Genomic DNA, 16,502 nt, shown 5'->3' with positions numbered 1-16,502 from the left:
ATTCCTCTCTGTTGCAGGAATCCACATGGTCTTGGAGTTGTTTTCTGAAAATATACAATCATATTCTCGACCAAAAGTTAATAAAGGAATATTTTCTATAAATTTGACTTGGGATCCTTTTTCATTTTTTGCCCAAATGATTTTCCTCTGGCTTGTTTTGACACCATGTGTGTTTTTTATGGGTGTCTTGCTGTTAGCATTACAAGTGAAAGTTAATTTTCTGAGGGAGGTCTCCTGCCCCCATGGCTGCTTCGCTTCCCATGCACAGCTCAAATAAAGACCCAGGTAACAGACAGAGACTTGGCTGACAGCAGCTGCACTCTCACTGCAACAAGACTTGTTTGAGATGTCTTGTACCCATGGTGTGAGGAAATGGGTTTTGATATCTAAATCCAGCCTAGTACCAGGAATGCTCAGGGCTTACTCAAGAAGGCAAATAATCCTTTCCACTAACATACACAGGGTAAAATAAGATTATTGTTAGAGTGTTGAGTTTGACAGTAGAATAGTAGTCAAGTTTTCAGAGTAATTTAAATTGGCTAATTGAAATAAGTGAATATTCTAGAAAAATTGATTGTACTGTACCAAAAGCTGTTCCTAAAGTGTTAACAAAAATTTTTATTGGCAGTTCACCTCATGGTAAAATTGCATAACATGCAATGAACCTAAAGCAGTAATATTTTAGCTCAAAAAATTAAAATTTAAAAGCTATCAAGACTACATTATAAAATTTCCAAAAGCCTCCTAATATTTAAATAATAAAAGGGGTATAGTAGAAGAATATCATGTAAGGAAAAATATCCTGTAAGTAAATTACATCCCTTGATCTTTTTAATTGTGTAAAAACTCATGTTTTTTTCAAATTTGAGAATTTTTTAGCCATTACTGTTCATATATTTTTCTGCTTCTTTCTTTTTTCCTTCTGACAATTCCATTATGCATACATAGACCTATTTAGTGGTATCCCATCATATTGAGGCTTTATTCACTTTTTATCTTTCTGTTGTTCAGACTCCATGATTTCAATTTTTCTATCTTTAAGTTCTTGATTAATATTTTTCAATAAAAATACTAAATATTCTGGGAAAAAAAAAGAGAAAGCATTGATATACACAACAGCCTGGATGTACCTGAAGAAAAATATACCTCTTGTAAAAAAGCCAATCTCAGAAAGGACACACACTATATGAACTTATTTTTTTAACTTTCATGAAATAACATACTTATAGAGATTTAGAACAGATTATAGAATAGTGGTTGCCAGATTTGATAGTTTGGGGACAAAGGGATAGGTGTAGCTATAGAGTTAGCATAAAACTACACATATGATAAAACTGCATAGAGCTACAGAAACACACAAACATATGAGTGCTTTTATATTTGAATAAATTCTGTGGGTTATATCAATGTCAGTTTACTGGTTGTAATATTGTGCTATAGTTATGCAATATATTAATAGCAAAGGGAGATGGGTGAAGACTGTGAAGTAAATGTGTACATTTCTTTGCAATATCCTCTGAATACATATTATTTCAAAATAAAACTTAAAAAATACAAATTTGAACCCATTATTTTATTTATTTTAACAGAATAAGACATAGAAACAAATGTCTAAAATTTTCTAAATGTTAAAAGTGATTAGTTCTATATGGTTAATGAGAATATTAATATAAAATTATTATTCTTTTTCACTCTTTAAAAAATTATTTTACAGAAAGTGAGAAAGAGAGGGAGAGAGAGAGAGAGAGAGAGAGAGAGAGAGAGAGAGAGAGAGAGAGAAACATCAATTGATTGCTTCCTGTACACAATTCCACCTACCAGGGACCAAAACTGCAACCTGGGCATTGCCCTAGCCAGGAATCAAACCTATAACCCTTTGGTGCTCAACTGACTGAGTCACATATCCAGGGTCATTATTATTTTTTAAAGTAAAAGCAGAGAGAATTTTTAGTTTAGTTTTTTCTTCAGGAAACAGCTATGTTATGCTGTTCTTTAAAAGTGGTCATTAAACAAAAAAAAACCACATAGGAATTGGAAATTTATATTGAATAGATCATAAATTTATTCTATAAATATATTCAGAGTCAAGCCACAATGAATCACAGTGTGATTCCTAACAGGTCTAATTCATTAAAATTCTTATTCATTGTGAAAAACCCTATGTATACATAATTTATTAGTTACAAGAAAGATAGAAAAAAATTTTAATGGATTGACTCATGAGATTATGGAGGTTGACAAGTTCCCAGGTGAGTCAGTAAGCTAAAGGTGAGCCAATAAGCTAAATACCCAAGGGAGCTAATAAAATCCAGTCCAAAGGCCATTAGAAGGAACCAATATTTCAATATGAGTTTGAAGAAGGAGAAAACAAACAAACATGTCATGATGCTGATATAGTCAGGCAGGAGGAATTTCATATGACTCAAGAGAAGGTCAACTTTTTTGTTGTATTTGACCCTTCAAGTGATTGAATGAGACATAGTACTTGTATTAGGGAGGGCAATCTGATTGACTCAATCTGTTGATTTAAAAGTTAATCTCATGAATAGAAACACATAGAATAATGTTTGACCAAATATCTGGGCATCCTGTGGTCCAGGCAATTTAACACATAAACTTACCCATCAATCACAAAAGACCACAGATAGCCAAAGCCATCTTGAAGGGGAAAAAAAGCTTCTTCACAGAAAAGGAAGCATTAAAATTTAAAGAAAATCTATGGAATGAGAGAAAATATTTGCAAAACATCCTACCTAATAATAGACAAATATGCAAATTGACCACACCTTCGCTATGCCCAAGCCACGCCCACCAGCCAAGTCACGCCCATCAACCAATCAGGATGAGTATGCAAATTACCCCAACAAAGATGGCAGCTAATTTGCATATCAAGACAGCTTAGAAAGAAGCCAAGAGATGCTGAAGGGAGCAAAGCTGCGGAGAAGCAAGCAAGCCAGGGGGAGGAGAAGGGAGGAGCGGAGGCGGGGCCGGGGGAGAAGGGAGGAGCGGAGGCGGGGCCGGGGGAGAAGGGAGGAGCGGAGGCGGGGCCGGGGGAGAAGGGAGGAGCGGAGGCGGGGCCGGGGGAGAAGGGAGGAGCGGAGGCGGGGCCGGGAGAGAAGGGAGGAGCGGAGGCGGGGCCGGGGGAGAAGGGAGGAGCGGAGGCGGGGCCGGGGGAGAAGGGAGGAGCGGAGGCGGGGCCGGGGGAGAAGGAAGGAGAGCGGGGCGGGCCGGTGGAGAAGGCGGGCCGGGGGACAAGGGAGGAGCAGAGGCGGGGCGGGGTAGAGTGCAGCAGGAAACCCTATTGCAGGATTTTTCCTGCAACGGGAACGCTAGTATGTCTGATAAATGGGTTAATATCCAAATATAAGGGGTTACTATAAGAATCTCATATAACTTACTAACAAGAAACCCCCAGATAACTCAATTAGAAAATCATTTAAAGACTTGAATAGATGTTTTTCAAATAAAAACAATAGACCACCCTAGCATGTTTATCTCAGTGGTTAGAGCATTGACCCATGGACTGAAGGATCATGGGTTCAGTTCTGTTCAAGGGCATGTACCTTGGTTGCAGGCTTGATCCCTGCCCCAGAAAGGAGAACATGTGGGAGGCAATCAATTGATGTGTCTTTCTCACATCCATGTTTCTTTCTGTCTCTCCCCTTCCATTCTGCTCTTTTTAAAAAATAATGGACAACATAAACTGATGAACAAAAACAGATCCAGAGACAGAGAAGCATTGATCAAATGCTCAAACCTCAGAGGGAAAGTAGGGGAGGGTGGAGGTAAGGGGGAGAGATCAACCAAGGACTTGTATGCATGCATATAAGCATAATCAATGGACACAGACAACAGAAGGTGAGGGTGAGGGCATGATTGGGGGGGTGGGAGGGCAATGGGGGGATAAGGACACATATGTAATACCTTAATCAATAAAGAAAAAAAAATCAATGGAAAAGCCTTAGCTGGTTTTGCTCAGAGGATAGAGCATTGGTATGCAGATTGAAGGGTCCTGGGTTCGATTCTGGTCAAGGGCACATGCCCGGGTGTGGGCTTGATACATAGTAGGGGGCATGAAGGGGGCAGCCGATCAATGATTCTCTCTCATCATTGATGTTTCTACCTCTCTCTCCCTCTCTCATTTCCTCTCTGAAATCAATAAAAAAAATATTTCAAAAAATAAATGGAAAAAATATCCTTGGGTGAGGATTTACAAACAAACAAACAAATAAATAAAACAATAGACATTTCTCAAAAGAATACAAATGGCCAACGGGTATATGAAGAGGTGTTCAACATCACTAATCATCAGGAAATACTAATCAAAACCAAAGTGAAATAGCATCTCACATCTGTTATGATGGATACTATTAAAAAGACAAAAGATAACATATAATTTTAATAACAAAGTGTTTGCATCAGATATGGGGCTTCATGTATACCTTTACAACACTAATCAGAATATCACAAAAAGACAACTTGTCCAGTTCAAAATTTATTATATCATATTTTAAATTCCCAAAAATTATAAACAGTTATTTTTTAAGATTAAGGCACTAATATCCATCCTATATAATAAAGATGTAATATGCAAATGGTCATTACTCCGTGAAGCGTAACGACCGACTTTGTAACAACCAGATCATGGATCAGCAGGAGGGTGGGGCAGTAAGCTACAAGCGGGTGGCGGAGAGCTACAGGAGGGGGCAGGGCAGCAAGCTATGAGGGGGGAGGCAGGGGGTCAGAGGGAGCTACAGGAGAGTGGGGCAGCAGGCAGAGAGCTACAGGAGGGCGGCAGCGAGCTGCTGGCTACAAGCAGGTGGCAGAGAGTTACAGGAAGGGTCAGGGCAGCAAGCTATGAGGGGAGGCCAGGGGGAGGGGACGGGGGGATATAGGAGGGCGGGGCAACAGGTGGAGAGCTATTGGAGGGTGGCAGTGAGCTACTGGCAAGCTACTGGCACATGGATTCCTGTGCAGGACTACTAGTTAAAAATTAAACTAAATATGTACATTTGAAGCTCCTAATTTCCTGGATTGATAGGAAATCAATCTTTCCCTCTAATGTAACCACTGTCCAAATTTGCTTTATATCATTCCTGTAACTTTTAAAAATCCACTCTTTATATTAATATTCATAGCCTAATCATGTTTTATACTTTGTACTTTATATATAAACTAGTAGCCCATTTGCAGGAAAATCCTGCAAGCGGCTGTTGCGGCCACGTGTGCTGCCACTGCTGCCGCCTTTTCGGCCACCGCGCCTGCACCCGCTCGCCACCGCCGCCCGCCCTGCTCCGCCCAGTTCTGACCCGCCCCGCCCCGCCCCGCCCAGGGTTTCCCTCTGGCAGCCACCTTGCTTTCTGCTTTTCCTCTCTCTTCCTTCTAAGTTGTCTTCAGTCTTCACTCCTCCCTCTCTCAGCATATGCAAATTAATCGCCATCTTTGTTGGGTAATTTGCATACTCGCCCTGATTGGCTGGTGGGTGTGTCTTGGGCTGGTGGGTGTGGCTTAGGCATAGCGAAGGTGCAGTCAATTTGCATATTACTATTTTATTAGGTAGGATCTTACTTGTATGTCTTCTTCAACCTGCTTTTTAAATTTAACATTGATTGAATGACACTGCTTAACACATTGATATGTGTGGCTTCAGAACTTTCCATTTTATTGATGAAGACTATTCCATTATGCTGATATAAAAAACTATTTAAATATTAGTCTGTTCTTCCTAATTTTATTTTTACAAATAATGACTTTTCTTGCTTTGTGTGAAATTTTCTCTTAAGTGTGTACACAAAAGTTGAATTATTTAGAGTTCTTATTTTTATATGTTCTTCTTATGTTTTATGAATAATAATATAGTTTATGTGTTGAAAATATCTTTTGAGGTGCAGAAAATTAAAATATTGATGTAATAAAATTTATCAATATTTTGTTTTGCTTTTATGTTATTTAATAAAATTTTCATAATTGTAAAAAAATAAAGATAATTCCTAGTTGTACATATACAAAGTTAAACATATTTTCTTTTCTTTTCAAATATAGATCTTTAATACATTCTAAATATTTTAATATATTACTTGGGATTGTGATACACTTTGAATCTATAGTATTGACAATTTTTTTCAGTACTACAGTGAGACTGTCCAAACTTTAACTTGTTAAAGTTATATACTTGTCATATACAAAAACTGAGTTTGAGTCTCCATTCTGTTTTATTGGTTGATTTCTCAATATTTATATTAACATCAGGCTATTTTAGTGGCTAAAATTTTATGTTATGATATTTCTATTTAGATCCATGTTTTTATTTCTAACACTGTGTACTGTGGTTTCTCTGTTTCCTTGACACATCACACCAAAGTTATTACTTTGATTCAGGAGGAAGATAGAAGGAAATAATATATATCAAGTGTTGAACCACATATCTGTATGTTTTATAGCATTAACTAGAGGCCCGTTGCATGAAGAGATTCATGCCATAGGCCTTCCTTCCCTTGGCTTCCAACACCGATTTTCCTCTGGCACCTGGGACCCAGGCCTTCACTCTGGCTGGAGTCTGCCGTCTTCGTCTTTGCTGCAGACTCCGGCCCAAGTCTGCCATCTTCGTCTTCGCTGCAGACTCTGGAGTCTGCAGTCTTGTCTCCGCTGCGGTCAGAGTGCCACTCCTGTAGATCCCTTCACCCACCCCTCCCCCCCCCCACCGCCCTCCCTCTCATAGCAGGCATCCTCCCCTGCCTGGCCACTCTGCGCCTGGAGCAGCTGGGCGCCCGCCATCTTTGGCCTTCTAATTTGCATACTCACTCTGATTGGCTGTGGGCGTAGCAGAGGTACGGTCAATTTACATGCTTATCTATTATTAGGTAAGATAATGGAAGAATATTAAAGGTTCACATGTGTCCAAAGAAATATTAGAAGAAAATTAATTTGACAATAACATCATAACATTTTTGTTCATAAACATTGGTTGTTCTTTTTATCATTGACTTTGATGATCATCTCTACTATGCATTTGCTTTCTATTTCAGCTATTTTCCAAAAATTAATTTAAAATTTCATTTCTTTCTTTAGGTTTTTTTCTATCTTTATTCTTGCTTTTTAAATTTGATTCCCATTCCTTTAATATTTTAGCCAAATAGTGTTTCAAATGTAATCAGGTGACATAAATTTTTTTTTCTTAAACAAGTTCTTAAAAGTGTAAATGTTCCTCTACATACTATTTAGGTTATATCCCACAATCTTTATGAGTAGTATTCACATTATTATTCAATTTTAAGTAATTTTTCATTGTCATTAATGTGGAAATAATGTATATTGGGATTTATTTCTCTCATATTATCTTATATTTCCATGTTCTTATATTCTATTATGTGTTAAATAGATTACATGTTTATTTTAGAGCATATAATCTTAAGTTATATGCTCTATATGTAACTTGTAAGTAGGTAATATTAAAATTATCATGTATATTTTACTAAAAGTTTGAAATAAATTTCTCCACCCTCTTTCCAAATAATTCAATACCCTCACAATACTATATCCAAAATTTGACCTTTTCTGTCTTTTACTACTTATATAATTGTCCTTTCTTCTGATTTTATCTTATATTTATCACTAATGGGGACATTTCAGTTTTATAGTGTCAACATTTATTTAGATTTACCCACACACAGATTTTTCTTGGTAACAGTGCATTTTCAAATTTTTGTGTGGAATCATTTTCACACTGAATTACATATAAAAATATATATTAGAAAGAATTAATGAATGACATTTTGAAAATGCTCTTATCTTAGTATCATTCTGGAGTGACAATAAAGATAATTAACTCATCTTGCATCCTATCTGGATTAAATTCTATGCTTACAATGCTTTAAATTTGCATAAAGTTAATCAGGAATAATAAATTTATGTATCTCTTATATCTACTTTTAATATAATTTTAAACTAAAACTACTTTTAACCATAGTTTTAAAAAGAGAGCTGTGCATTTTATAGTGGCTTATTTAATGGTGCCTAGTATTATAGAGAATCGTTTTATGAACAGACTGTGAATGCCTGGTTTGCAATGATTGTTATAAAATTTCTATTTAAACACTTGTCAGTGACAATGGAGGGTATTTAGTATTAGAATGCAAACAATAAGATTTTATTATTTTTATATTAAAAAGAATGTAAAATAAAGACATAGACTTGAGGGAGATAGAGAGGGAAAAATGTGGTTCCTGACATTTTAGACATAGATTTACTCTATTTTGTCACTTAACAAAGTTTTAGAAATTGTACAAGTAATTGTCCTGGTTCAGTAGTTTTTGTGAATGGCTATCTACATTGATTTTTAAAAGTTAATAAATAAAGGATAAAAATATATACTTTCAAAAATGTTTTTAAGAAAATATAAACAGTTCCATATAAGTCTGGCACTCCACAGTCCCAGGTGACTCATGGTCATGACCTATTTCATTTGAACATTTGGGGATCAATTGCTATCATTTAACAGACACAAGCTCTTTATGTCCTTGTTTGTAGATTATATGACACCTTTATTTTAGTTCATCAGATATGATAAAAACCTAATATGCAAATCGACCGAACAGTGAAACTACTGGTTGGCAGGGGGTGGGGTCAGTGCGCCAGGCCAGCCAAGGTGGTTGCCAGTGGGCAGAGAGAGGGGATGGTGATGAGGGGGTGGCAGCAACTGGCGGCGGCAAAGGGGCCATCAGGGGGCAGGGCCGGATGCTTACCGGCTGGCACTGTTCCCCGATCGGCCCGCTGGTTGCCTCCCACAGAGGGAGGCCAGACTGCAGCTTAGGCCTGCTCCCCATGGAGAGCAGGCCTAAGCCATAAGTCAGACATCCCCTGAGGGCTCACAGACTGCCAGAGGGCACAGGCCGGGCTGAGGGACCCTCTGGAGTGCACAAATTTTTGTGCACTGGGCTTCTATTCTACACTAATAAAAAAGTAATATGCAAATTGACCTACCTTCATGACATCCACCAGCCAATCAGGAGTGAGTATGCAAATTAATCCAACAAAGATGGCGGGTTAATTTGCATATGAGGTACTGAGCGGCTGGGGCAGGGTGGGACACTTGCATCGTCGCCATGGCGACGACACAGGTGTTCTGCACCACCCGAGCCACTCCGGGCCTCTGGGCAGCGTGGGAAGGTGGAAAGGTGGCTCCGGGCCAGAGTGAAAAGGCGGCTCCAGCCAGAGCGAAGACAGTGCCGGCAGCCAGGGGAAGGAAAGCCCATTCTTGCACGAATCTTCGTGCATTGGGCCTCTAGTTTTTGAATAATCCTCCATTAAACAGTGCTACTGCAATATTTTTGTCACTCAAATCTTTACAATTTTAGCAATTTCAATAGTTGTTTTGATGATTACATTTTCTTTGAAGTAACTTAAGTTACTCTCTATATGTTTTCTATTAGAAAATTTATTCTCAGACTTCACCTCCAACCACCACTGGATAGACCCAGAAGCAAATTAAAGACTTGAACTCCAATTTTGACTTTAATTCTCTGAGAGTCCATTTATTCATTACTAAGAATAAAATGCCTACTTTATAAAGTAAAATCTACTTTGGTGAGCTGGTATAAAGTTGGGCAGATCGCAGCTCAATATGTTACATTTGTCCACATTCTCCTGCTTTTGTACTCACTAATTTACAATGAACTAATTTTATTATCTCACTTGTAAGCTTTCTTAGGACCCCAACACATCTCTAAGACATCTTTATTTTTCCTAGGCAGGTGGTTTTATGCCTAGGAAAATATTTGTGAGGAGAATTAATTAATCATTGAAAGCTAAAATGAGTTTTGATTATTTAACCATTCTACAGACATTGGCCCTCTTTAGATCAAAAGACCCACTGAAACCAAAGATCATATAACACTGTGAAGACACAGATAAGTAATCCAAAGCAATGAAATATGGTAAAGTCCCTGGAAGACCCAAGCAGTGGGCTCTGAGGAAATTTTGGGTGCTTCCAGGGGAGGCTTCCCAGATGGAGTGAATTATAGGAAATCATTGTATTATGTGTTGTAATTGTTTCTGTGTTTGAAGATAGCTAGAAATTAATAAGGGAAATCTGCAGTATTGTTGTATAGCTTCTTCTATTCCTTAATTGTTCCAAGAAATAAGCATATAATTTTGGCTTGTAGCAGCATATTTTCTATATGATCCCTAATTGTGCAATAGTTTCCCATGAAATATTAAAAAAATCCCCAACCTTGCTATATTTTGGTCAAGAAACTGGATATGTGCGAATGGAGGGAGACTTTTGAATCTTCCATTTTCCCTTCTATTTCCTTAGGCTTGGACAAAGTAATTAAAACAATTTTACTCTAAGGCTCCATCTTAGAGTAGGGCTTAAAGATACTGAGAGAATGCAGTCTTCGTAGAGAATGGGGGCAAATCATACTTTGAATCTAAAGTGTAAACCAATAATAAGGACATCCAAGGTACCTGGAGAGAAGTATGAGAGGAAAATGTGAGATACTGACTAGGGGAAAGGGCAGTAAAGGAAGAATCTGGACCCTGGGTGGCAGTTTTATGCAAAATGAAATTGTGTTGGCCCTTAATTCAAAGTCTAGGGAAAAATAACAAAACTTCCTAAAATGTGCTTTAAGGCTCATATTTTTCCAAGAATAGCATATAAGGGGAGGTGAGAGATGAAACTTCATGATTCTATTTTAGTAGTATACAAGCTGTAGTTGAAGATTGCATGCGTTTAGCTTCTCTGCTGTCTTCGTCATTCCTCCTCTTCTTCATCATCCTCATCCTTTTTTTCTTCTACTCTTCCTTCTGCCCTTTTCTGATTCTTCAATGAATATAATCAAACACAAAAAATGAGCTCTGGAAGGACCTGTGACAAGCACAGTGTGCTGAAAGTACTTAGTGACTTTGTGTTTACACTTGAAGAGTCTAATCTGAAATAAGTGATTCCTGACAAAAGAAAAAAAAAATAGGTTAATCAAGTTTCTCACACAAACAGTAGTAAAATACTTAATCAAACAGAAAGAACCAAATGCTATATCTGGTAGGTTTATAAAGTGTTAAATGTATAAATAGGAGGATTTTAATCTAGTATGAGAGATGCATCCAAATATTTTTACTTCTACATTTTGAAAATGCTGTGCTGCTTCAGGTAATTTAATTAAATCTAAATGAAAATTATTCCAAGAAAAGTAAATATCACTTCTTTTATCATGTGCCATTTTTTTTAATGATAGGCAAAATGGAAAGCATCTGTTCTCAATTGTTGGCACAAGGGAAAAAAACTTACATTAAATTAGACTCATTCACCTATAACTAGAAGTCAATTTTTAGTAAATTAAAATGAAATGGCTTTTCAATAATAAATTAGGTTCTTGATTTGTTCAAATACATACTATGTGACAGACACTATTCCAGATCTGGGGATACCAGAAGGAATTCCTGACAGAAGCTATTTCTTCCTACATTAGAGTTTCTAATTTGACAAGAATAAAGATAGACAATAATCAAGTAAACAAAGAAAAAAATAAAATAATTTCAGGATAGTATAAGCTATGAGGAATTTGGAATTGAATGAGGCAGAGTAAGGGTTTGGAGTGGGGGGAAGGTGTGGGATTTCCTATCTGAATTCTTCAATTACCTCAATTATAGATGGATGTATAATCATCTGGTAATTACCTAAGAGGGACTGGGGAGAATGTGTGAGTTTGAAAGAGAATAAAGCAATTAGGAAATACTTGGTATAGGACATTTATCAGTACAAGGGAATGAGTTGAATGATGCCTTTTTTTTGGGGGGGGGGACGGGGTGAGGGTGTGTGATGAATTTAAAGCAAATCTGTATATATAAAAGCCCAGTGACCGGAATGGTGGAATGACCAGAACGACCAGAATGACTGGTGGATATGATGCGCACTGTGGCAGCCAACCAGCCTGATCTGGGCCCCAATTGTCCCCCTCCAGCGGTCTGGCCACTGATTGGCCCCCAACACCCCAATTGGGGGTGGGGCTAGCTGGCCAACCACCCATGGCCCCTCCCCCCTGGCCTGATGGGCCCCCATTGAGGTGGGCCGGCCAGATCCCACCTGTGCACGAATTCGTGCACTGGGCCTCTAGTCTATAATAATAAAAGTGTAATATGCTAATTAGACTGGACGACCTTCTGGAGGAAGCCAGGGCTGCGAGGGCTGAGGTGGCCACTGAGGTGGGCGGGGGCCAAGTCCCTTGCATGAATTTCGTGCATTGGGCCTCTAATGTATTGCATATTTGGACATGCAGGCAGGAAAAATGCAAAGGAATTGTTGTTTGTCTTGTGTTGTTACAGTTTTTAAAATTTGCTCTTTGCAACTTTTTCTTTATAATAATGGAGTTATTATTCTAAGCAGGACATTAAGGAATAGAAGGAAGGTGATGAATGGTAATAGTTTAAAAATAAGCTGAATTCAAAGATTTTGCCTCATCCAGTTCAAATAAATGTTGGATTCTTGGTATGCAATCCTTTATCCGAAACTGTTGGGACCAGATGTCGGTCACAATTCAGTGTGCTTTAGAGTTAAGTCAATTTACATGGCTTTTATTGTGTAACATTTCCAATAGTGATTGAGGAAAGACTAGACAATCAAAGATAATTATTTTTCTGCATCCAAACATATGCAGTCACATGAAGTGAGAGAAATAATCCTACCTAATAATAGACAAATATGCAAATTGACCATACCTTCGCTATGCCCACGATTGGCCAGCAGGCACGGGGGGGTGGGACTCGGGGTGGCTGATTGGGCCGGTGGGACACTGAGCTCGCGTCACCAGCGGCGGCGTGAGCTCAGCGTCTGCACCATGGCTGTGCTGCGGCACAGAAGGGGCCTCTAGGGCAGTAAGCTCACGTCCTGCCACGGACCATCAAAAGCAGGGGAGCTGGGTGCCTGTCTGCTCAGGCACCAGGCCTTTCAGAAGCCTTCACTGTGCCAGAGGCTTCTGAAAGGCCTGGTGCACCAGCGGACAGGCACCCAGCTCCACTGCGATCGAAAGCGAAAGCATGTAGGGGACCCTACATGTGCATGATTTAATCATACACTGGGCCTCTAGTGATTTATAAAATAAGATGAATAAAATAAATCAGGTCAGGTTTTTACCACCAAGTAAATTTTAGGTCAAAAATTATGAGAATATACTTTTGTATTTTATAATTTTAATATTTTGAAATTGCAGCAAAGAGATTTTTAAATTTCATTAAAATAAATGAACAAGAAATATAGAAAAGGGTTTTGAATTGTGAAATATTTCAATTGAATATTTCACAAATGGTGTTATTATGATAACTGGTCTAAAAATATGGCATACAATTGAGGGCTCAGGAGAGGTAGAAAATAAATAATAATTTAGTTGATAAGCTAAACAAATCAAGAGACAAGAATGTTGAACAACCTGTCCATATGGAAATTAATGCCATGGAAGTAAGGGGATATAGAGAAATTTTGTGAAGCAAAATTAAAAAACCTTATAAATAGGAAAAGTGGCTTGGATGTTGCTAAATGGCAGTAATTAAGGAAGAAAAAACAACAACACTCTATTTTTGGTCAAATGTTCTTTTGTCCTAACTCTTTGTTTTATAAAGTTGATTCTTATATTCCTTTTATTACTTGGGAAAATGATATAGTCTCCCATCACACAATCAAAACATGAAAAAAAAATAGACTCAGTGAATTATATGTTTGTTTAGTGATTCCGATAAGAAATCTCTTAAACTCCATTCTTCCAAAAAGTCATGCACTTCAATGGGAGAGGTCAAGATTTGAACTTAGATTCTGGAGGTGGTATCCTTGAGGCTTTCCTTTAGTAATAACAGTTTATCATTCCTCAAAAAAGAAAACAAACCAAAATATAAATTCTTCATTTAACTCTTATGCCATTCAGGTTGAATGTATACAGCTTTTCAAGAAATTATACATTGATATAACATGAATTTCAGATCAGCAAGTCACATAATGTCAAAGTATATAATTTCAAAGACAGGGGCAGTCATGAGGCACTAGGTGAAGAAGTAATATGCCAAGACAAAGACATAAGTTTCCCGTTTTTATACTCATTAGGAAGTATTGAGTTTCAGATTTAATAAATGAGTTTTCTAAGGGATATATGCCATCATTAATTATATGAAAACTAGTAGCCCATTTGCAGGAAGAATCCTGCAAGCGGCCCCTGCAGCCGCGTGCGCTGCCGCTGCCGCCGCCTTTGCAGCCACCATGCCTGCACCCCGCGCCGCTGCCACCCGCCCCGCTCCGCCCCACTCCACCCTGCCCCACCCCACCGCGCTCCGCCCGGGCTTTCCCTCTGGCAGCCACCTTGCTTTCAGCTTTTCCTCCCTCTTCCTTCTAAGTTGTCTTCAGTCTTCACTCCTCCCTCGCTCAGCGTATACAAATTAACCGCCATCTTTGTTGGGTAATTTGCATACTTGCCCTGATTGGCTGGTGGGCGTGGCTTTGGCTGGTGGGCGTGGCTTGGGCGTAGCGAAGATGAGGTCAATTTGCATATTACTATTTTATTAGGTAGGATAGCTATTTTATAATGAAACCTACCCATTTTATATATCAACTAGAGGCCCGATGCATGAAAATACGTGCACTCGGGGGGTCCCTCAGCCTGGCCTATGCCCTCTCACAGTCTGGGAGAACCTCAGGGGATTTCCAACTGATGGCTTAAACCTGCTCCCCCAACTCCCTGAGGGGAGAGGGCCTAACCTGCAGTCTGGTCTTCCTCTGCAGGAGGAGACTGGGCGGGCAGATCAGGGGACAGCGCTGGCCAGCAAGCAGCCGGCCCCACCTCCCCATTGCCCCTCTGCCGCCACTGGTCACCACTGCCCCCCCATCACTGTCCCTCCCTCTGCCCACTGGCATGCGCCATAGCTGGCCTGGTGCTGCCTGCTCACCAATCCCATCCCCCGCCTACCGGTCATTCTGCCGTTCGGTCGATTTGCATATTATGCTTTTATTATATAAGACTAGGGGCCCAGTGCAAGAATTTCATGCACTGGGGGTCGGTGGTCCCTCTCACATACTGGGAGCCCTCAGGGGATGTCCTACTGACAGCTTAGGCCCACTCCCCATGGGAGGTGACCGGGCTGGTCAGGGGAAGGCACCAGCCCCATCATCCCACTGCTGCAGCCACTGCCAGTCACCGCAGCCACCAAGGTGTTTTCATCAACACGACTCCAGTCCCTTCACCATGAAAAAATGACAACTTTCTTTAGGCATTTTCAAGATGTGTCTTTCATAGGATATGCATTTCTTTATTTTTTATCCTCACCTGAGGATATGTTTCCATTGACTTTTAGAAAATGTGGAAGAGAAAGGGAAAGACAGAGAGAAACATCAAAGTGAGAGGAACACTTTGATTGGTTGCCTCCTGCATGAGCCCTGATCTGGGCCCCAGCCAGGGAGGAACTTGCAACCTAGGTACATGCCCTTGATCAGAATCGAACTCAGACCCTGCTGTCGGCAGGCCGAGGCATTATCCATTGAGTCAAACCGGCTAGGGCAGGATATGACATTTCTTAGCCCTCCAGCAGCAGACCTTCATTTTTTTCTCCAGAAGTGTGGTGGAAAAACCCTAGATCACCTTTTTGGATTCTTATTACCCAAGTTACTAAGAATATTACCAGTGGCATACAGGAAGATTAGCCAATGTGCAGTCAGAAAAGGTGTTTCCTCTATAGTTCACACCAATCGAGGGCTGGGCCCTGCCCAGGCCTAAAGCCTCTGGTGGAAGCTTTAGGCCTGAGCAGGCCCCTCCAGCTCCCTCTGATCACTAGCTCAGCCCCTGCCCAGGCCTGCCCAGACCGAAAGCCTCTTGGGCAGGGGCGGACCCCCAGCTCCCTGTGATCAATCGCAGGGAGTCCACTCCTGCCCAGGCCGAAAGCAGACCCCCAGCTCCCTGCCCAGGCGATCGATCGCAGGGGGTCCACTTTTGCACCAGGTTGAAGCAACCCCAGCTCCCTGCGATCGATTGCAGGGATCTGCTCCAGCACCAGGTCAAAAGCCTCCGTGGGAGGCTTTCAGCCTGGTGCCGGAGTGGACCCCAGCTCCCTGTGATCTGTCGCAGGGGGTCCGCTCAGGGCGCCTATGTATGCAAATTAACCACCATCTTGGTTAGGTTAATTTGCATACTTGCCCTGATTGGCTGGTGGGCGTGGCTTGGGTGTAGCAAAGGTGTGGTCAATTTGCATATTACTCTTTTATTAGGTAGGATTATATAAGATAGCTTATGTGACATATTCCAGGGAGTTATACACCTCTCCCCTTCTATGAACTACAGGTTTGTTTGTTATAAGTAATCCTAGCTAAACCAGGCATATTCTGTTAATAAACACCATCAGTGCATTTGTTAAGTATCTGTCATTAGCGTATTTACCAAGAGATTTGACCAGATCTCGGGGTAATTATTTTATTCTTAATACACACTCTGACTTCTGTCAATATATCCTTGACACATATGTCTCAGTTGTCCTTTTAT

The 16,502-nt window shown here is 40.0% G+C and overlaps 1 long non-coding RNA gene across 1 annotated transcript in view; it reads right to left on the bottom strand.

Annotated features, from left to right (window-relative positions):
• Positions 1-10,742: 10,742 nt before the first annotated feature.
• LOC129150058 (uncharacterized) overlaps positions 10,743-16,502 on the bottom strand; it is a 28,143-nt gene continuing 22,383 nt past the window's right edge. Inside the window, exon 3 of the long non-coding RNA XR_008556827.1 lies at positions 10,743-10,944. This is a non-coding gene — a long non-coding RNA (uncharacterized LOC129150058). The remainder of the gene's footprint in view (positions 10,945-16,502) is intronic.

Source organism: Eptesicus fuscus, chromosome 8, assembly GCF_027574615.1.
Source record: "Eptesicus fuscus isolate TK198812 chromosome 8, DD_ASM_mEF_20220401, whole genome shotgun sequence".
Classification (NCBI taxonomy): domain Eukaryota; kingdom Metazoa; phylum Chordata; class Mammalia; order Chiroptera; family Vespertilionidae; genus Eptesicus; species Eptesicus fuscus.
This window is presented reverse-complemented; position numbering and strand designations above follow the sequence as displayed.